Genomic DNA, 23,003 nt, shown 5'->3' on the forward strand with positions numbered 1-23,003 from the left:
TTGCTCCATTTTTTTCTTAGTGATGGGCTTATCTTCATCAATGAGGGTATCTCCCTCTATGTCAACTCCAACTGAATAACAGAGGTAACAAATGAGATGAGGAAAGGCTAACCTTGTCAAGGTAGAGGACTTGTCCGCCACCTTATAAAGTTCTTGGGATATAACCTCATGAACTTCTACTTCCTCTTGACAAACCCCAATTTGACGGTTTATCTTGTATTGAATTTAGGGGATTTTATCACCTTTTACCCACATTTACTCAATAAAATAGCATGGTTTTGTATATTCTCCTTTAATTGTGCTTGAGAGTGAAAACATGCTTTTTAGGTCTTAAAATAGCTAAATGTAATTTACCTTGATTCCATTAGATTCCTTGATATGTTTGCTAAGTGATTTCAGATTTAGGAGGCAAAGATTGGATCAAAGGAATGAAGAAAAAGCATGTAAAGTTGGAGAACTCATGAAGAAATGAAAGAACCGGAAAGCTGTCAAGCCGACCTATTCGCACTTAAATGACCATAACTTGAGCTACAGAGGTCCAAATGATGCGGTTCCAATTGGGTTAGAAAGCTAACATCCGGGGCTTCGAAACGATATAAGATTTGCCATACTTGCTATACGTATGGTGGCGCGCACGCGTATAGTACGCGCACGCACCGTTGCTGCCACCTGGTTCACTTAAAGCAAAACATGGCCAGCGATTTTAGAAGCCTTGTGGGCCCAATCCAACTCATTTCTGATGCTATTTAAGCCACGGATTGAAGGGGGAATGGGGAGACTTTCATATTTTTGACCATTAGTTTTAGTTTAGCTTTTAGTTAGTTTCTAGAGAGAGAAGCTCTCTCTTCTCTCTAGAATTAGGATTAGGTTAGTTCTTAGATCTAGATCTATTTCTTCTTTTTCTCTCTTCCAATTTCATTCCTCTCCTCTATTGTAGTTGTAGAATTCTTCTTCTAATGTAATTTCTTTGTTTGTAGTTTGTGAATTCTCTTTTGTAGATTTACATTTCTCCTTCAATGCAATTGGTAAGTTCTTTGTTGTTTCATGATTGATTTGGTTTCCTATTGTGGACCTCTTGCCTTTGTAGTTAGATCTCTCTTTAATTCTTGCAATTTATGTTGTTTACTTTTATTGCCTTTTATGTGTTTGTTGAAATGCCTCTTCTAGATATAGTGTAGATTTTGTTCCTCTTGGCCTAGGTAGAGTAATTAGTGACACTTGAGTTGTCTAATTCCTTTGTTGATTGGTAATTGGAGAGATTGCTAATTGGTTTGGAGTGCACTAAAGCTAGTCTTTCCTTGGGAGTTGGCTAGGACTTGTGGCTCAAGTCAATTCATCCACTTGACTTTCCTTTATTTAGTAAGGGTTAACTAAGTGGTAGCAATGAACAATTCTCATCACAATTGAGAAGGATAACTAGGATAGGACTTCTAATTTTCATACCTTGCCAAGAGCCTTTTATAGTTGTTAGTTTATTTTCATTGCCATTTACTTTCATGCTTCTTATCCAAAACCCCAAAACACATTTCTAACCAATAACAAGACACTTTATTGTAATTCCTAGGGAGAACGACCCGAGGTTCAATACTTCGGTTTATAAATTTAGGGGTTTGTTACTTGTGACAAACAATCTTTTGTATGAAAGGATTATTGCTTGGTTTAGAAACTATACTTTACAACGAGATTTCATTAGTGAATTTCTAAGCCGTCAAAAATCTAATCATCACCTCTCCAATCATGATGCTATGAATCATGATAGCCCGGTCTATAGTAACTTCGGACCGGTTGCTAGTCGGAATGATTGAGCGTTGGATAAACTCCAACCATCCTCTAGCCACGGGCTTGAGGTCATGCCTTCTCAGTTGAACCGGCTTCCCTCTTGAATCTCTCTTCCATTAAGCGCCCTCTTCACAGATGTCTATGAGGACTTGGTCCAACCTTTGATCAAAGTTGACCCTTCTAGTGTAAGGGTGTTCATCTCCTTGCATCATGGGCAAGTTGAATACCAATCTTACATTTTCCAGACTAAAATCTAAGTATTTCCCCCGAACCATTGTAAGCCAATTCTTTGGGTCCGGGTTCACACTTTGATCATGGTTCTTGGTGATCCATGCATTGGCATAGAACTCTTGAACCATTAAGATTCCGACTTGTTGAATGGGGTTGGTAAGAACTTCCCAACCTCTTCTTCGGATCTCATGTCGGATCTCTGGATATTCACTCTTTTTGAGTTTGAAAGGGACCTCGGGGATCACCTTCTTCATGGCCACAACTTCATAGAAGTGGTCTTGATGCACCCTTGAGATGAATCTCTCCATCTCCCATGACTCGGAGGTGGAAGCTTTTGCCTTCCCTTTCCTCTTTCTAGAGGCTTCTCCGGCCTTGGATGCCATAAATGGTTATGGAAAAACAATGCTTTTACCACACCAAACTTAAAAGGTTTGCTCGTCCTCGAGCAAAAGAAGAAAGAAGAGAGTAGAAGAAGAAGAAATGAAGGAGATGGAGGAGGCTTTGTGGTTCGGCTAAGGGGAATAAGTAGTGTTTAGGTTGTGTGAAAATGAAGGAGTGAAGATGGGTTTATATAGGAGTGGAGAGAGAGGTAAGGTTCGGCTATGTGAGGGTAGGTTTGGGAGGGAAAGTGTTTTGAATTTGAATGGTGAGGTAGGTGGGGATCCTGTGGGGTCCACAGATCCTGAGGTGTCAAGGAAAATTCATCCCTGCACCAAGTGGCGAGCAAAAATGCTCTTTATGCCAATTCTGGCGATAAACGCCGGGCTGGTGCCCATTTCTGGCGTTTAACGCTAACTTCTTGCCCTTTCCTGGCATTTAATGCCAGTCTGGTGCCCCTTTCTGGCGTTAAACGCCCGAATGGTGCCAGACTGGGCGTTAAACGCCCATTTGCTGCCCTTACTGGCGTTTAAACGCCAGCAAGGTCTTCCTCCAGGGTGTGCTATTTTTCTTTCTATTTTTCATTCTATTTTTCTTTTTCAATTGATTTTGTGACTTTCCATGATCATCAACCTACAGAAAACATAAAATAACAAAGGAAAAATAGATAAATATAACATTGGGTTGCCTCCCAACAAGCGCTTCTTTAATGTCAGTAGCTTGACAGTGGGCTCTCATGGAGCCTCACATATGCTCAGAGCAATGTTGGAACCTCCCAACACCAAACTTAGAGTTTGAATGTGGGGGTTCAACACCAAACTTAGAAGTTGGTTGTGGCCTCCCAACACCAAACTTAGAGTTTGACTGTGGGGGCTCTGTTTGGCTCTGTTTTGAGAGAAGCTCTTCATGCTTCCTCTCCATGGTTACAGAGGGATATCCTTGAGCCTAAAACACAAGGGATTCTTCATTCACTTGAATGATCAATTCTCCTCTGTCAACATCAATCACAGCCTTTGCTGTGGCTAGGAAGGGTCTGCCAAAGATGATGGATTCATCCATGCACTTCCCAGTTTCTAGGACTATGAAATCAGCAGGGATGTAATGGTTTTCAATCTTTACCAGAACATCCTCTACAAGCCCATAAGCTTGTTTTCTTGAATTGTCTGCCATCTCTAGTGAGATTCTTACAGCTTGTACCTCAAAGATCCCTAGCTTCTCCATTACAGAGAGAGGCATGAGGTTTACACTTGACCCTAGGTCATACAAGGCCTTCTTGAAGGTCATGGTGCCTATGGCACAAGGTATTGAGAACTTCCCAGGATCTTGTCTCTTTTGAGGTAGTTTCTGCCTAGACAAGTCATCCAATTCTTTGGTGAGTGACAAACCCCATTTGTAGAGTTTATCTTGTATTGATTTTAGGGGATTTTATCACCTTTCACCCACATTTATTCAATGAAATAGCATGGTTTTGTATATTCTCCTTTAATTGTGCTTAAGAGTGAAAACATGCTTTTTAGGACTTAAAACAGCTAAATCTAATTCACCTTGATTCCATTAGATGCCTTGATATGTTTGTTAAGTGATTTAAGGTTAGGAGGCAAAGATTGGATCAAGGGAATGAAGAAAGAAGCATGAAAAGTTGGAGAATTCATGAAGAAATGAAAAAACCGGAAAGCTGTCAAGCCGACCTCTTCGCACTTAAATGACCATAACTTGAGCTACAGAGGTCCAAATGATGCGGTTCTAGTTGGGTTAGAAAGCTAACATCCGGGGCTTCGAAACGATATAAGATTTGCCATAGTTGCTATACGTATCGTGGCGCGCACGCGCAAAGTACGCGCACGCGCCGTTGCTGCCATCTGGTTCACTTAATGCAACATGTGGCCAGCGATTTTAGAAGCCTTGTGGGCCCAATCCAACTCATTTCTAATGCCATTTAAGCCAAGGAAGAAGAGGAATCAACTGAACTTTTAACCATTAGTATAGTTTAGTTTTAGAAGTAGTTTCTAGAGAGAGAAGCTCTCACTTCTCTCCAGAATTAGGATTAGGATTAGGATTAGTTCTTAGATCTAGGTTTTAATCTTTGCTTTCTTCTACTTCTACCTTTCAATTCTTTGTAGTTGCATTCATCTTCTTCTACTCTTTTGTTGTAATTTCCTTTATGTTGTTCTTACATTTTGTTGTAGATCTAGTATTGCTCCCTCTACATTCTTTCAATTCAATAAGAGGTAATTCATAATAATTGTTCTTCTTTGCTTTTCCATTGTTAATCTCTTGCCTTTGTAGTTAGATCTCTCTTTAATTCTTGCAATTTATGTTGTTTACTTTTATTTCACTTTATGTGTTTGTTAAAATGTCTCTTTAGTTTTAGTGTAGATTTTGTTCCTCTTGGCCTAGGTAGAGTAACTAGTGACACTTGAGTTATCTAATTCCTTTGTTGATTGACAATTGGAGAGATTGCTAATTGGTTTGGAGTGCACTAAAGCTAGTCTTTCCTTGGGAGTTGGCTAGAACTTGTGGCTCAAGTCAATTCATCCACTTGACTTTCCTTTATCTAGTAAGGGTTAACTAAGTGGTAGCAATGAACAATTCTCATCACAATTGAGAAGGATAACTAGGATAGGACTTCTAATTTTCATACCTTGCCAAGAGCCTTTTATAGTTGTTAGTTTATTTTTATCGCCATTTACTTTCATGCCTCTTATCAAAACCCTAAAACAACTCACAACCAATAACAAGACACTTCATTGTAATTCCTAGGGAGAACGACCCGAGGTCTAAATACTTCGGTTTATAAATTTTAGGGGTTTGTACTAGTGACAAACAACTTTTTGTATGAAAGGATTATTGTTTGGTTTAGAAACTATACTTTACAACGAGATTTTAATTGTGAAATTCTAAACCGTCAAAAATCCATTCATCAAAATGGCGCCGTTGCCGGGGAATTGCAATGGTGTTATGTTATTGGTTATTGTATATATGTGAATATTGTGAATAGCTTGATTTTTTTCGGATTGCTTGCTAGTTAGGACTTTGTTTCATTATTTCTTAGTAGTTTTTGTTTTTATTTTCTCTTTTCACCATGAATTCTCATTTTGGCTATGAGTGTGATTACAACTATGTTGTAGGAAGTGGAGATTACAATGAAGATATGTATCAAGGATGGGATAACCAAAGGTGGGAGGAGCCATATGCTTATGATCAATCCTCATGGAAACAACCCCCACCAATGCACTATGAAGAAGAGCCATTCTATGATACATACCAATCCAATGGCTATGGTGAATCGCCTTGTGACTTTCAAGAACCACCACCATATGCCTATGATCCATACCTTCAACATAACTCTCAACCATACTCACAAGCCCCTTCTTACCAACCACCTTCATATGACCCTAGCCCATATCCATCCTACCAATAACCATATGAGCCATATGAACCACACATAGAACCACCACCACTCCAACATCAATATTTTCAAGAGCTACCCCCTCCATATTATTACCAAGATGAATCACCTCCAATAAATGAAAATTTTTAACCACAAGATGAATACTACTTTCCACTACAACCTTCCATGGAAGAATACTCATATCCATTGAACCAAGAGCCACATGATCCTAATCATATTATCCAAGAGGAACAAGAGTCAAGGGATCGTCTCAAGGAAGCATTAGATCAATTTCAAGCAACCATGGAGTGTGTTGTGCAACAAGTGGAAAGAATGGAAAATATTGAACCACCACAATTCTACCAAGAACCATCTTCCTACTATGAACCCTCCCCCCAAAATGATGAATCCTTCCATCCACCCCAATCTCTAATGAATCAAACCCTTGGTGTTCTTGTCAAAGGGCAAGAAGAGATGACAAGGGATGTGCAAAATTTCATGGCCGCCTTGGATGCGGTAACAAATCAATTAGCCTCCCAATGCTTGAACACTCAAGGAACTCCCATGACTACATGTGGAGAATCAAATGAAGAACATAGCATGAAGGAGAGATTGGAAATTCCGGTGGGAAATGAAGGAAGTTGCTTTGTATTGGAACAATTGGAGGAAGCTTTAATTGTTGAAGACAAGGAAGAAGTGGTAGAAGACTTAGGAGATGTGGAGCCTCCATGGGAACATAGAGTTGAAGAAAACCCCTCCAAGATGATTGAAATTGATGCTAGGGAGGAAAGTGCACACCTCCCAAGGCATATTCCATATGAAGACTTGGATGGGATAGAGCAAGGATTGAGTTCCCTTGGTGATGAAGATCAAGCATCAAGTCTTAGTGGTGAAGAATCCTTTGAGCATGAAGAACCTTCTCCCGTTGAATTTGAAAGCGTTGAGGAGGTAAATTTTTCTCACCCTCCCTATTATGATTTGAGTAAAGGAAAAGGTTTAGATAAAATTGTTAAACAAAGGATTGAGATTAAGAGATCTTGTGAAGAGGTGGAAGTCCCTAGAAATGGAAGAACGAGGGTTGGTTATGCTTTGTCAAGATCTTTGGAAGCATCTTTGCCTAGGTTGCCATCTACACCTTCATTTGAGTGGGTGAAATTCATTTCTATTAGTTTTATTATCCCACTTGAATATGGTTTGCTTGAAACGGATGGCCAACTTAGGGAAGTTTGCGGGATGAAGCGTAAGCGGAAAAAGTTTTGTGGTGGGCGTTGCAAATCAAGACTCATTATGGTTGATGCATCAAACATGAGATATAAAGGTTGGAGTAGTGCTCAAATAGATGGCTAGGAGGATTGTTGGGCACTTTATAGAGAATTCGCCTTACTCACCACCCGGTTGGACTAATAATGATGATCAACCTCAAGACGGGTGTGAAAATAAAGTGTGGGATCCCGGATTAGAAAAAAAGGATCAACTTTGGGAGCCCCAAGCTTGTGAAGAACTCCATCAACACTTGGCTCAATCCATGAGAAATCTTGGGGAACAATGGAGAACCAAGCATTGGTGGGAGTTCCAAGATGAATACAAGCACAAGCCACCTTGATGAGGAGCTCCCCATAAGTCCAACTTAAGGACAATAAACAAAAGTGCTAGGTGGGAGACACCCCACCATGGTAACATCTTTTCATTTTCTTTCTTTGTACATATTGGTAGAATTAGTTAATTTCTTGTTTTTATTGTTTTATTGAGTTTAGTTAGTAATATAGTATGTTGAATAAGGTTCTAGGGTGTTTTGGTAGCTGTTTGGAGGTTTGGAATGCTTGGATTGGTGCAAGAACTTGAAAAAAAAAATTTTGAAAAACAGAACACCACCCACGCGTTCGCGCACATGACGCGGACGCGCACGTGAGCATTTTCGATCATCCACGCGGACGCGCACTGTACGCGTACGCGTGGATGCAAAATTTTACCTCCAGCCAAAAACCCGAGAGTTAGGCCTGCACTGTGCAAACATTGGGCCTAAGGCACAAGCCTATGCACGCGTGCGCGCACCTGGCGCGTACGCGCACATCATCTTAAATTCGCAATGCACGCGCACGCACATTGTGCGCGTGCGCGTCGATTGCACGATCCATACTCCTGGTACTTTTACCCGAGAGTTGTGCCAGACTTGAGCCGACACTATGCCTCCGGCCTAACTCGATGCACGTGTGCGCGCACTTGGCGCGTACGCGTCCTTCGACTAATATACCCATCGACGCGTAAACGTGCATGACGCGTACGCGTCGGTAAAAAAAAAAAAGAGTTTTTTTTCTCCCCTACCATTTTCTTTTGCTTAGCACATTCGCATACTTCTACTCTTCCCATTTTCATTCAGTTTTTGTAGTATGTTTTCATTTTTTTAGTCATTTCAATAATGGTGTTGGATTCTTACACTCAATTGTTGAGAAATTCTTGCATTCTTTTGGTGCCTCTTGACTTGGTTAATATTGTTGGGTGATGAAACTTTTAAATCAATGCTTCATTTTGTATGAATCTTATGTTCTTTGTGCATTGATTTGACCTTATATTGTCTTTCATGGCCCACTCTCTCTTGCTCGAACTTGATGCTCATCATGCTCTTCATGCTTTGACCCTACTCTTGCATCAAGTATCATTGATATGCCATTTTCTCTTATTGTTTCCTCCTCTACATGTTGTAGCTACCATGTAATAGAGAACCATACCTTTATTTGGCATTAGCCCCCGCCTATGTTCTATTTGCTTTGATATCTTTGTTATAGGCTTAATTTTCTTTCCTTTTCTTTCCTTCTAGGTTGGCCACCAAGGAGGGAGAAAGGAAAAGCTTTCGTAGGGGGCAACAAACAAGTCATCCGCACAACCTTTTGAAGGAGCTCATCAATTGTAGCAACCCGTCCACATTGCTCTTCTTTGCATGCACCGAGGACGGTGCAATCTTCAAGTGTGGGGAGGTCGTCGACCGATCTCCATGGGTAACAATTTCCTTTTCAACACCAAATTTTTATTTTCTTTGTTAGATTAGCTATTGCATTTGCATGATAGGTTGCATGTTAGTTAGAATTTGTACATATTTTACTACCCTCTCCTTATTAGGACTACTTGGTTAGGGTGATGATTTCTTTCCCAAGAAACTGTTTTAGGGCAACCTACCAATTTGAAAAATTTCTGTGGAACTTGCTTGAAAGAATTTATTTCGGAACATGGTTTTGAGCTAAGAACACAAGCAAGTGAGTTTTGAGCCTAATTGTGTGGTTACATCTTATAACCACTTATTTTTCCTTCTTGTGTGCATTATTCTCTTTCTATAATTGTAATCTTTGATTTGTTTGATTCTTTATGTCCATTATTTTGTGTATTCATGCATTTATATGATTGAGGCCATCATTTCATTAGCTTACTTACCCAAATAGCCAACCTTTTATATTCCTTTGTTAGCCAATTTGAGCCTACGCTTAACCCACTTGTTCTTAATTTAGCACATTACAAGCCTTAAAGCGAAAAACAATAAATGTCCTTAATTTGGATCTTTGACTAGCTTAGGCTAGTGTGTGTGAGTATCATTCAAGTGTGGGAACCTTGGGACATTGGGTGAATAAAAGGGTAATTTTGTATTATTATTGAAAATATTGGGAATTGGGGTACATGCTCGTGTATTGATTAAATGTATAGACCTTATGCATTGATGTTCTTGTATATAGTTTGAAAGAAAAAAAATGAAAAAAAATGAAAAGAAAAAAAAAGAAATAAAAGTGAAAAAGAAAAAGAAAAGAAAAGAAGAAAAAATGTATATAGAAAAAAAGAAAAAAAAAGCAATAAAGGGGACAAAATGCCCCAAAGTGAAGCTCAATAAGAATCAATGCATAAGTGTTGTGAAATGAAAAGAAAATGCATGAGTATGTGAAAAAGTGAGGAATGGGTAGTTAGATTAGTACTTAATTGTATAGGTCATTATATAGGTTAGGTGGGAAAGTTTAAGTTAATCAAAGATTCAAATCCTAAGTCCACTAGCCATATATGATCCTACCTTGACCCTAGCCCCATTACAACCTAAAGAAAAGACCTCATGATACATGTATGCATGCATTGAATAATTGTTGATTGTTAGATGAAAAACAAATCTTGGAAAGCATGATTAGGGGAGAATTGAGAGAATCAACCCCAAACACCAAGCGACTAGAGTGCAAACACTTCCGGTGAGGGTTCGATGCTCAATTCCTTGATTCCCGGCTTTCATGAGCGTTCTTCTTGCAAGTCTACTTGAACTCCATTTTGATATTCGAATTGGTAGGACTCATGAATCGTTACATGATCTTGGCCCTATTTGTGCATATATGTCTTGGAGATTGATTTATTTTTAACCAAGTAGGTAAAACCATTTCGCATTTAGTTGCATATAGTTTAGGTTGCATATAGTTTATTTACATTGAATAAATGTTGATCCCTTTGCTTTCTCTTGGTTTAGCATGAGGACATGCTAAGGTCTAAGTGTGGGGAGGTTGACAAACCCCATTTGTAGGGTTTATCTTCTATTGATTTTAGGGGATTTTATCACCTTTCACCCACATTTATTCAATGAAATAGCATGGTTTTGTATATTCTCCTTTAATTGTGCTTAAGAGTGAAAACATACTTTTTAGGACTTAAAACAGCTAAATCTAATTCACCTTGATTCCATTAGATGCCTTGATATGTTTGTTAAGTGATTTAAGGTTAGGAGGCAAATATTGGATCAAGGGAATGAAGAAAGAAGCATGAAAAGTTGGAGAATTCATGAAGAAATGAAAAAACCGGAAAGCTGTCAAGCCGACCTCTTCGCACTTAAACGACCATAACTTGAGCTAAAGAGGTCCAAATGATGCGGTTTCAGTTGGGTTAGAAAGCTAACATCCGGGGCTTCAAAACGATATAAGATTTGCCATAGTTGCTACACGTATGGTGGTGCGCACACGCAAAGTACGCGCACGCGCCGTTGCTGCCATCTGGTTCACTTAATGCAACATGTGGCCAGCGATTTTAGAAGCCTTGTGGGCCCAATCCAACTCATTTCTAATGCCATTTAAGCCAAGGAAGAAGAGGAATCAACTGAACTTTTAACCATTAGTATAGTTTAGTTTTAGAAGTAGTTTCTAGAGAGAGAAGCTCTCACTTCTCTCCAGAATTAGGATTAGGATTAGGATTAGTTCTTAGATCTAGGTTTTAATCTTTGCTTTCTTCTACTTCTACCTTTCAATTCTTTGTAGTTGCATTCATCTTCTTCTACTCTTTTGTTGTAATTTCCTTTATGTTGTTCTTATATTTTGTTGTAGATCTAGTATTGCTCCCTCTACATTCTTTCAATTCAATAAGAGGTAATTCATAATAATTGTTCTTCTTTGCTTTTCCATTGTTAATCTCTTGCCTTTGTAGTTAGATCTCTCTTTAATTCTTGCAATTTATGTTGTTTACTTTTATTGCACTTTATGTGTTTGTTAAAATGTCTCTTTAGTTTTAGTGTAGATTTTGTTCCTCTTGGCCTAGGTAGAGTAACTAGTGACACTTGAGTTATCTAATTCCTTTGTTGATTGACAATTAGAGAGATTGCTAATTGGTTTGGAGTGCACTAAAGCTAGTCTTTCCTTGGGAGTTGGCTAGAACTTGTGGCTCAAGTCAATTCATCCACTTGACTTTCCTTTATCTAGTAAGGGTTAACTAAGTGGTAGCAATGAACAATTCTCATCACAATTGAGAAGGATAACTAGGATAGGACTTCTAATTTTCATACCTTGCCAAGAGCCTTTTATAGTTGTTAGTTTATTTTTATCACTATTTACTTTCATGCCTCTTATCAAAACCCCAAAACAACTCACAACCAATAACAAGACACTTCATTGTAATTCCTAGGGAGAACGACCCGATGTCTAAATACTTCGGTTTATAAATTTTAGGGGTTTGTACTAGTGACAAACAACTTTTTGTATGAAAGGATTATTGTTTGGTTTAGAAACTATACTTTACAACGAGATTTTAATTGTGAAATTCTAAACCGTCAAAAATCCATTCGTCAGTGAGCAAAGGGGGTTCATCCTCCCAAGTCTTATTACCAAATAACTTGTCATTTAACTTCATGATTGCTCCAAAGTATTTGGCAACTTGCTCTTCAGTGACATCTTCATCCTCTTCAGAGGAAGAATACTCATCAGAGCTCATGAATGGCAAAAGTAAATTCAATGGAATCTCTATGGTCTCAGTGTGAGCCTCAGATTCCCATGGTTCCTCATTAGGGAACTCATTGGAGGCCAGCGAACGTCCATTGAGGCCTTCCTCAGTGGCGCTCATTGCCTTTTCCTCCTCTCCAAATTCGGACATGTAGGTCATGTTAATGGCCTTGCATTCTCCTTTTGGATTCTCTTCTGTATTGCTTGGAAGAGTACTAGGAGGGAGTTCAGTAACTTTCTTACTCAGCTGACCCACTTGTGCCTCCAAGTTTCTAATGGAGAACCTTGTTTCAGTCATGAAACTTTGAGTGGTTTTGATTAGATCAGAGACCATGGTTGCTAAGTCAGAGTGGCTCTGCTTAAAATTCTCTGTCTGTTACTGAGAAGATGATGGAAAAGGCTTGCCATTGCTAAACCTGTTTCTCCCACCATTATTGTTGTTGAAACCTTATTGAGGTCTCTGTTGATCCTTCCATGAGAGATTTGGGTGATTTCTCCATGAAGGATTATAGGTGTTTCAATAGGGTTCTCCCATGTAATTCACCTCTTCCATTGAAGGGTTCTCAGGATCATAAGCTTCTTCTTCAGATGAAGCATCCTTAGTACTGCCTGGTGCAGCTTGCATTCCAGACAGACTTTGAGAAATCACATTGACTTGCTGAGTAAATATTTTGTTCTGAGCCAGTATGGCATTCAGAGTATCAATCTCAAGAACTCCTTTCTTCTGATTCGTCCCATTGTTCACAGGATTCCTTTCAGAAGTGTACATGAATTGGTTATTTGCAACCATTTCAATGAGTTCTTGAGCTTCTGCAGGCGTCTTCTTCAGATGAAGAGATCCTCCAGTAGAGCTGTCCAATGACATCTTGGACAGTTCAGACAGACCATCATAAAAGATACCTACGATGCTCCATTCAGAAAGCATGTCAGAGGGACACTTTCTGATCAATTGTTTGTATCTTTCCCAAGCTTCATAGAGGGATTCACCTTCCTTCTGTCTGAAGGTTTGGACTTCCACTCTAAGCTTACTCAATTTTTGAGGTGGAAAGAACTTTGCCAAGAAGGCATTGACTAGCTTTTTCCAAGAGTTCAGGCTTTCTTTAGGTTGTGATTCCAACCATATCTGAGCTCTGTCTCTTACAGCAAAAGGGAATAGCATAAGTCTGTAGACCTCAGAGTCAACCCCATTAGTCTTGACAGTGTCACAGATTTGCAAGAACTCAGCTAAAAACTGATGAGGATCTTCTAATGGAAGTCCATGGAACTTGCAATTCTGTTGCATTAGAGAAACTAATTGAGGCTTAGGCTCAAAGTTATTTGCTCCAATGGCAGGGATAGAGATTCTTCTCCCATAGAAGTCGGGAGTAGGTGTAGTAAAGTCACCTAGCACCTTCCTTGCATTGTTGGCATTGTTATTGTTTTCGGTTGCCATGTCCTCTTCTTTGAAGATTTCTGTTAGGTCCTCTACAGAGAATTGTGCTTTAGCTTCTCTTAGCTTTCGCTTCAAGGTCCTTTCAGGTTTAGGGTCAGCTTCAACAAGAATGCCTTTGTCTTTGCTCCTGCTCATATGAAAGAGAAGAGAACATGAAAATATGGAATCCTCTATGTCACAGTATAGAGATTCCTTGATGTGTCAGAGGAAAAGAAGAATAAAAGGAGAAGGTAGAAGAATTCAAACTTATCAAGAGAGATAGAGTTCGAATTGTGCATTGAGGAGGAGTGTTAGTCCATAAATACAAGGATGTGAGAAGAGGGGAAGAAATTTTCGAAAATTAAAGTGAATTAATTAAAAGAAATTTTGAAAAAATGTTAATTGATTTTCGAAAACTAAGATTGAGAAAGAAATAAAGTGATTTTGAAAAAGATTTTGAAATTGGAAATCAAAGAGATATGATTGAAAACTATTTTGAAAAAGATGTGATTAAAAAGATATGATTGAAAAGTTATGGTTTTAAAGAGATATGATTGAAAAAAATTTAAAAAAAAGATTTGATTTTGAAAATTAATGACTTGGCTAACAAGAAAATTGAAAGATATGATTCAGACATTAAACCTTTTTCAACAGAAAAGGCAACATACTTGAAATGTTTGAATCAAATCATTAATTGTTAGCAAGTATTTTTGAAAATGAAGAGAAATTAATTTTGAAAAGATATGATTGAAAAGATATGATTTGAAAAAGATTTGATTTTGAAAAATTATGGAAACTTGAAAAAAATTTGAATTAAAAACAAAATCTTCCCTCTTGTGCCATCTTGGCGTTAAACGTCCAGAATGGTATCCATTCTGGCGTTTAACGCCCAAAATGCTACCCTTTTGGGCGTTAAACGCCCAGCCAAGCACCCTGGCTGGCGTTTAAACGCCAGTTTTCCTTTCTCACTGGGCATTTTGAATGCCCAGCTTTTTCTGTGTAATTCCTCTACTGTATGTTCTGAATCTTCAATTCTCTGTATTATTGACTTGAAAAGACACAAATTAAAATTTTTTTTGGATTTTTAATGATGAGGAATAATCAAAATGCAACTAAAATCAAATAAACAATGCATGCAAGACACCAAACTTAGAAGTTTGTATACTACTGACACTAACAAATTGAGAATGCATATGAGAAACAACAAAACACACAAAACAAGAGAATTTAAAGATCAAAGCAAGTAAATCATCAAGAACAACTTGAAGATCAATGAAGACACATGAATGAATTCGAAAAATGCAAGAAGAACAGAAACATGCAATTGACACCAAACTTAAAATGAGACACTAGACTCAAACAAGAAATATTTTTGGTTTTTATGAATTTTGTAAATTTTTTTGGTTTTTTCGAAAATTATATGGAAAAGAAAATAAAGAGATTCAAAATTTTTAATAAGAATTCCAGGAATCATGCAATGTTAGTCTAAAGCTTTAGTCTAAAGAAATTAGACATGGCTAGCCAAGCTTCAGCAGGACATTGCATTCAAGAGCTAAATTGATGAGAATCGATCAGCTTTGGTGATGATAAGGACATCACCTTGAAACTCTAGAATTCATTCTTAAAAATTCTGAAAAATACCTAATCTAAGCAACAAGATGAAACGGCAGTTGTCCAAACTCAAACAATCCCCAGCAATGGCGCCAAAAACTTGGTGCACAAAATTGTGATTATCAATGGCGCCATCAACATGGTACGCTCAATTGCAATCTCAACTCTTTATCACAACTTCGCACAACTAACCAGCAAGTGCACTGGGTCGTCCAAGTAATAAACCTTACGCGAGTAAGGTTCGATCCCACGGAGATTGTTGGTATGAAGGAAGCTATGGTCATCTTGTAAATCTCAGTCAGGCAGATTCAAATGGTTATAGATGATTTATGAATAAAGCATAAAATAAAGATAGAGATACTTATGTAATTCATTGGTGAGAATTTCAGATAAGCGTATGGAGATGCTTTGTCCCTTCCGTCTCTCTACTTTCCTACTGTCTTCATCCAATCCTTCTTACTCCTTTCCATGGCAAGCTGTATGTTGGGCATCACCGTTGTCAATGGCTACAGTCCCGTTCTCTCAGTGAAAATGTTCAACGCGCTCTGTCATAGCACGGCTAATCATCTGTCGGTTCTCAATCAGGTTGGAATAGAATCCAGTGATTCTTTTGCGTTTGTCACTAACGCCCAGCCTTCAGGAGTTTGAAGCTCGTCACAGTCATTCAATCCTTGAATCCTACTCAGAATACCACAGACAATGTTTAGACCTTCTGGATTCTCTTGAATGGCCGCCATCAATTCTAGCTTATACCACGAAGATTCCGATTAAGAAATCCAAGAGATAAACATTCAAGCCTTGTTTGCTTGTAAAACAGAAGTGGTTGTCAGGCACGCGTTCATAAGTGAGAATGATGATTAGCGTCACATAATCATCACATTCATCATGTTCTTGGGTGCGAATGAATATCTTAGAACAAGAATGAGCTGAATTGAATAGAAGAACAATAGCAATTGCATTAATACTTGAGGTACAGCAGAGCTCCACACCTTAATCTATGGTGTGTAGAAACTCCACCGTTGAAAATACATAAGAACAAGGTCTAGGGATGGCCGAGAGGTCAGCCCCATAATCTAAGAACTAGACGTCTAAAGATGATCTAGAGATCTAAAGTGATCAAAAGATGTCAAATACAATAGCAAAAGGTCCTATTTGTAGAGAACTAGTAGCTTAGGGTTTACAAAGATGAGTAAATGACATAAAAATCCACTTCCAGGCCCACTTGGTGTGTGCTTGGACTGAGCATTGAAGCTTTCATCTGTAGAGACTTTTCTTGGAGTTAAATGCCAGCTTTTGTGCCAGTTTGGGCGTTTAACTCTCATTCTTGTGCCAGTTCCGGCGTTTAACGCCGGGCAGTCTTGAGCTGATTTGGAACGCCAGTTTGGGCCATCAAATCTCGAGCAAAGTATAGACTATTATATATTTCTGGAAATCCCAGGATGTCTACTTTCCAACGCAATTGAGAGCGCGCCAATTGGGCTTTTGTAGCTCCAGAAAATCTACTTCGAGTGTAGGGAGGTCAGAATCCAACAGCATCTGCAGTCCTTTTCAGCCTCTGAATCAGATTTTTGCTCAGGTCCCTCAATTTCAGCCAGAAAATACCTGAAATCACAGAAAAACACACACTCATAGTAAAGTCCAGAAAAGTGAATTTTAACTAAAAACTAATAAAAATATAATAAAAACTAACTAAAACATACTAAAAACATACTAAAAATAATGCCAAAAAGCATATAAATTATCCGCTCATCAAGCACCCATTGTGAAAAAGATGGTAGAATCGCGTCTCAAGTGGTTTGAACATGTGAGAAGAAGACCGATCGAGCACTCAATCAGGAGGGTGGATGAGATGGAGGATAGATAAGGGGTGAAAGGCAGAGGAAGATCTAAGAAGACCATCCATAGAGTGGTCAAACGAGATCTACATGTAAACGGTCTCGCTATAGTCATGATACATGACAGAACTTGATGGCGTCGTTTGATTCATGTAGCCGACCCCACCTAGTAGGACAAGGCTTTGTTGTTGTTGTTGGATATGCGTAGAATAATGTTCCAATTTCGATGTTGATAAGGAACTGTAATAGTTGAGAGAAACTGCCAGAACAGTTCCCTCTTATCACACCTGTAAGTTGTTGCTCCTGTGGGATAAAGAAGCCACATGGACGAGAAGCTCACTGCCAGACCCAAAAATCCACTAAAGGCCATTACTAACCAAAAGCTAGCAATCGTAAAAGCGGTCTGCCAATTAAAGAAGAGTGAGTAGCTTTTGCTTCTACTATCAACATAATATTTATTTCAAAAATTGCGGAGAAAATTCATGTTCTTAAGAGATAGTCCATCTCACTGAAAACAATAATCAAGAAAACCCCCAAAGTCAGAGAAAGGGTGTTGTTCAACAATACCATTGTAAACTCATTCAAATTTCCTGGTTTTGTGACTTGCTTTGCTAAGTCCATGACCCTTCGCAGGGTCAGCTGTAGCACAAAATATAAGCAACTAATCAACAACTAAGCATTACCAAAAGCAAACAATTAGAGCTCATCTACAAATATACACATATTATCAAAGTCAACTAATCTTCCTCTGCTTTGGAATAAGCGCCCTCCATTAAGTACAAACCTGAAACATCAACGCCCGCTGCATCCAATTTCTTCAGAATAAGTGAATAGTGTTGTAAAGTCTCAGTTGAATAAAATGATTCACTGACTTCATCCAGAGTAACATATATCAGTGAAATATAATACTAATAACAAGAAAAGAAAAGTATCTAAATATCCAGATCATTTTAGAAAGAAGAAAACCATGCTGACAGAATAAAACAAAAAAAAGTTCAGTGATCATTCGGATGGGGGAAAATGGATTTTAGCAAGACAGGGGCAGATGATAATGAATTTAATATTGACTGTCAACTTTGATATCTCAACTCCCTAGTCAGCGAACGAAATTTCTAGCAAACAAGGAATGAACCCTTGTAGGTGTCAGGAGGGGCAGCTTCTGCCACTAGAACCCATGACCACCAACCAATTCACAAGACTATGCCTCCCATTGAACCAAAGCTTACCCCCAAATCTCAAAAGGTCTATACTCACACAATATGATGCAGTTAAGAAACAGTTAAGTATCTACCAAGCATAGCCAGTAGCATGAAAAGAAAGATCAGTAATCCCTCCAGTTATTGCTGAAAGGATCTGCAACAGAAATACAGAAACTCTATCAGGTCATCTTATTGAACAATTTGTGATGGTTTATAAAATAAATAAGGCCTGTTTTATAGAAAACAAACACCACTGAATAAACCATGTTCATGTTCAATGCACCAAAAGGGATGGAAAAAGAGTACTGATACCCCAAATAAAGTACATTCAAAAAAGAATAATACAAAATCCTAACATTTCCTTCCTACAAGCTACAACAATAAAGCCCTTTTTCCGTTTTCACTAGGTAGAGTTGGTTATAGCAAACTAGGAATCGAAGTATGCCATTGTATCCTATTGTAAGCCAGACAATTACATAGGCATAACAAAGTAAAAGGCTTTATTGTAAGGATTGAAATTCGAAATACACAAACCACCTAGAAATATGCAAAGCAGCATAGCGCAAACAAAATATTCCAGGGATCACAAGGCTCTAGTGTCAAAGGATGTTTGACATACCATTAGAGATAAAGCAGTCCAGACTCTACTGTCGTGGTGCTTCTTGAACAAATATGTTTCACCAAGGGCAGTCATGACAATAGTAACATTCTTCAATATTGTTACCATAGCTACATTAATGTACTTCAAACTGCACATAATACAAGTCACATGATAAAGAGAAAAATAAACCAGTCAAAAGTATCCATCCCATTTGAAAAAACGATCTAAATATTATAATGACTCAATGAGAAACAAAAATAAAGCATCATATCAGCTAAGATAATTAAAATCAGCATACCTAAACATGCTAGTGACGAGCATTCCTAGAAACATAACATTCACTAGCAACCAAAATTTAACCAAACATGTTGAATTCTAGAAGGTCGAGTACAGAAACAACAATAACTGAAATCAAACTCTGCAACCACACAAGACATAACACAAAAGTCAAAAGGCACTATCACCAAACATGCATTAGAATGATTAAAAGGGAATAAAATAGGTGACCTGGTAAAACATCAAGGATACCCCAGCATTGAAGTCATAATTGGAAAGCACAAACTTGTTAACGAGAATCATGCTGCAAGAGGAAAGGCAATAGGCAAGGCAAGAAAAGAAGGGTTGATTATGGGGTTTAGGTAGCCTTCTAGTTCGAAGAGACTTGTCACTCCTCTTGCCCAACTTGCCATCTTCCAAGTCCAGTCCAATGTTGGTAGAAAGCTTCATTGCTAGTTGAAATTTGGAAAGGAGTTACCAGTGAAAGAAGGCAAGACAAAAGAGAGTGCAGAGTTTCTCCATCCCAATGTTGAAGCTATCATGTCTTTTGTCATGCAATTGGTGAATTGGGGAATGAACACTTTAAAATACCCAAGATCCGCAATTGCTTTATTTCTAGGGATGTCAATGGGGTGGGCCGGGGCGGGGGCGGAGGATGCCTCCCAGCTCCCCGTCTCTGCCCCAGAATTAATCCCCGTCCCCGCCTTGTTTCCCCATTCTCCGCGTTTCCTACGGGGCCCCATTCTCCACGTTTTCCGCGGGGCACCATTCCCCATCTCCCTATATTTAACATTCATATGGAAATTATAATAAAAAATATCAAAAAAGACAAAAAAAACAAACTACAAAATATTATTACAAACACACAAACATATCTTATCCAAGATTATAAGTCTAGAAATATAACATAGTAAATCATATTCCATAAAATAAAATCTTGAAAAATAGAGCTAGGGTTTTTCAATGAGTGAAATTACTAAGGGTTATTAAGTAAGATAAAAAATTCGGGGAATCATCGGGGATGGAGCGGGGATCCCCGCTCGACTTCCCGCGCCTGTCTCAGAGAAATTTCGCTCCCCATCCCCATCCCCACGGAAAAAATTCTCCACTATTGGAGCCCCGTTCGGGGCAGTTGATGAGCGGATAATTTATACGCTTTTTGGCATTGTTTTTAGATAGTTTTTAGTATAATCTAGCTACTTTTAGGGATGTTTTCGTTAGTTTTTATGCTAAATTCACATTTCTGGACTTTACTATGAGTTTGTGTATTTTTCTGTGATTTCAGGTATTTTCTGGCTGAAATTGAGGGACCTAAGCAAAACTCTGATAAGGAGGCTGACAAAGGACTACTGATGCTGTTGGATTCTGACCTCCCTGCACTCGAAATGGATTTTTTGGAGCTACAGAACTCCAAATGGCTCGCTCTCAATGGAGTTGGAAAGTAGACATCCAGAGCTTTCCAGCAATATATAATAGTTCATACTTTATTCGGGATTAGATGACGCAAACTGGCGCTCAACACCAGTTCCAAGTTGCATTCTGGAGTCAAACGCCAGAAACACGTCACAAACCAGAGTTGAACGCCAAAAGTACGTTACAACTTGGCGTTCAACTCCAAAAGAAGCCTCTGCACGTGTAAAGTTCAAGCTTAGCCCAAGCACACACCAAGTGGGCCCGAAAGTGGATTTCTACATCAATTACTTACTTCTGTAAACCCTAGTGGCTAGTTTAGTATAAATAGAACTTTTACTATTGTATTCAGGGTCTTTTGACCGATCTTGGATCCTGAATTGTATTTTGATCATGTGATCATGTTTTGGGGGCTGGCCATTCGGTCATGCCTGGACCTTCATCACTTATGTATTTTCAACAGTGGAGTTTTTACACACCATAGATTAAGGGTGTGGAGCTCTACTGTACCTCGAGTTTTAATGCAATTACTACTATCTTTTATTCAATTTCAATCTTATTTCTGTTCTAAGATACTACTCGTACTTCAACCTGATGGATGTGATGATCCGTGACACTCATCATCATCCGTCCCTATGAACGCGTGCCTGACAACCACTTCCATTCTACAAGCGAAAGCTAGAGTGTATATCTCTTGGATTCCTGATGCACGACGCATGGTTGCCCTCGCCTGACAACCGAGCCTTCCATTCCGTGAGATCAGAGTCTTCGTGGTATAAGCTAGAATTGATGGCGGCATTCATGAGAATCCGGAAAATCTAAACCTTTTCTGTGGTATTCCGAGTAGGATTCCGGGATTGAATGACTGTGACGAGCTTTAAACTCATGATTGTTGGGCGTGATGACAAACGCAAAAGAATCAAGGGATTCTATTCCGACATGATCGAGAACCGACAGATGATTAGCCGTGCCGTGACAGAGCATTTGGACCTTTTTCAATGAGAGAATGGGATGTAGCCATTGACAACGGTGATACCCTACATACAGCTTGCCATGAAAAGGAGTAAGAAGGATTGGATGAAGGCAGTAGGAAAGCAGAGATTCAGAAGGAGCGCAGCATCTTCATACGCCTATCTGAAATTCCCATCGATGATCTACATAAGTATTTCTATCTTTATTTTCAGTTTGTTTACTATTATTATTAAAAAACTCTATCACCATTTATTATCCGCCTGACTGAGATTTACAAGATGACCATAGCTTGCTTCATACCAACAATCTCTGTGGGATCGACCCTTACTCACGTAAGGTTTATTACATGGACGACCCAATACACTTGCTAGTTAGTTGAGTGAAGTTGTGAAATTATGTTTAGACCATAGTATTGAGCACCAAGTTTTTGGGGCCATTACTGGGGAATCAATTTCGAACAACAATTTAAGTATGAATCACAATTTCGTCCACCAAGTTTTTGGCGCCGTTGTCGGGGATTGTTCGAGTTTAGGCCAGGATATTATTCATGTGTGCCCTCCTATCCACTGATGCTCAAAACCTTGGATCCTTTTTATTTTTACCCTTGCCTTTTGGTTTAAAGGGCTATTGGCTTTTTCTGCTTGCTCTTTTTCTTTTTTTCTTTTTGAATTCACTGCTTTCTCTTGCTTCAAGAATTATTTTTATGATTTTTCAGATTCTCAGTAATATGTCTCCTTTTTCATCATTCTTTCAAGAGCCAACAATTTTAACATTCATGAACAACAAATTCAAAAGACATATGCACTGTTCAAGCATACATTCAGAAATCAAAAGTATTACCACCACATCAAAATAATTAATATGTTATAAAATTCGAAATTCATGCAATTTTTCTCTTTTTCAATTAAGAAAATTTTTCATTTAAGAAAGGTGATGGATTCATAGGACATTCATAACTTTAAGGCATAGACACTAAGACACTAATGATCATAAGACACAAACATAAATAAAACATAAAGCATAATTTTCGAAAAACAGAAAAATAAAGAATAAGGAGATTAAAGAACGGGTCCACCTTAGTGATGGCGGCTTGTTCTTCCTCTTGAAGATCTTATGGAGTGCTTGAGCTCCTCAATGTCTCTTCCTTGCCTTTATTGCTCCTCTCTCATGATTCTTCGATCTTCTTTAATTTCATGGAGGAGGATGGAATGTTTGTATAAACAATGCATGCAAGACACCAAACTTAGAAGTTTGTATACTATTGACACTAACAAGTTGAGAATGCATATGAGAAACAACAAAACACTCAAGACAAGAGAATTTAAAGATCAGAGCAAGGAAATCATCAAGAGCAACTTGAAGATCAATGAAGACACATGAATGAATTCGAAAAATGCAAGAAGAACAGAAACATGCAATTGACACCAAACTTAAAATTAGACACTAGACTCAAACAAGAAACACAAAATATTTTTGATTTTAAGATGTTATATTTTTTTGGATTTTTTGAAAATTGAGTGAAAAAGAAAATAAAAATATCAAAATTCTTAATGAGAATTTCCAGGAATCATGCAATGTTAGTCTAAAGCTTTAGTCTAAAAAGATTAGACATGGCTAGCCAAGCTTCAGCAGGACATTACATTCAAGAGCTAAATTGATGAGAATCAATCAGCTTTGGTGATGATGAAAACATC

General features: G+C 38.4%; 1 pseudogene; it reads right to left on the reverse strand.

The window, feature by feature from the left end:
* Positions 1-16,844: 16,844 nt before the first annotated feature.
* LOC112780596 (GDP-mannose transporter GONST1-like) lies at positions 16,845-19,377 on the reverse strand (annotated as a pseudogene).
* Between the last annotated feature and the right edge of the window lie 3,626 nt (positions 19,378-23,003).

Source organism: Arachis hypogaea, chromosome 3 (genome assembly GCF_003086295.3).
Source record: "Arachis hypogaea cultivar Tifrunner chromosome 3, arahy.Tifrunner.gnm2.J5K5, whole genome shotgun sequence".
In the NCBI taxonomy this organism is placed as follows: domain Eukaryota; kingdom Viridiplantae; phylum Streptophyta; class Magnoliopsida; order Fabales; family Fabaceae; genus Arachis; species Arachis hypogaea.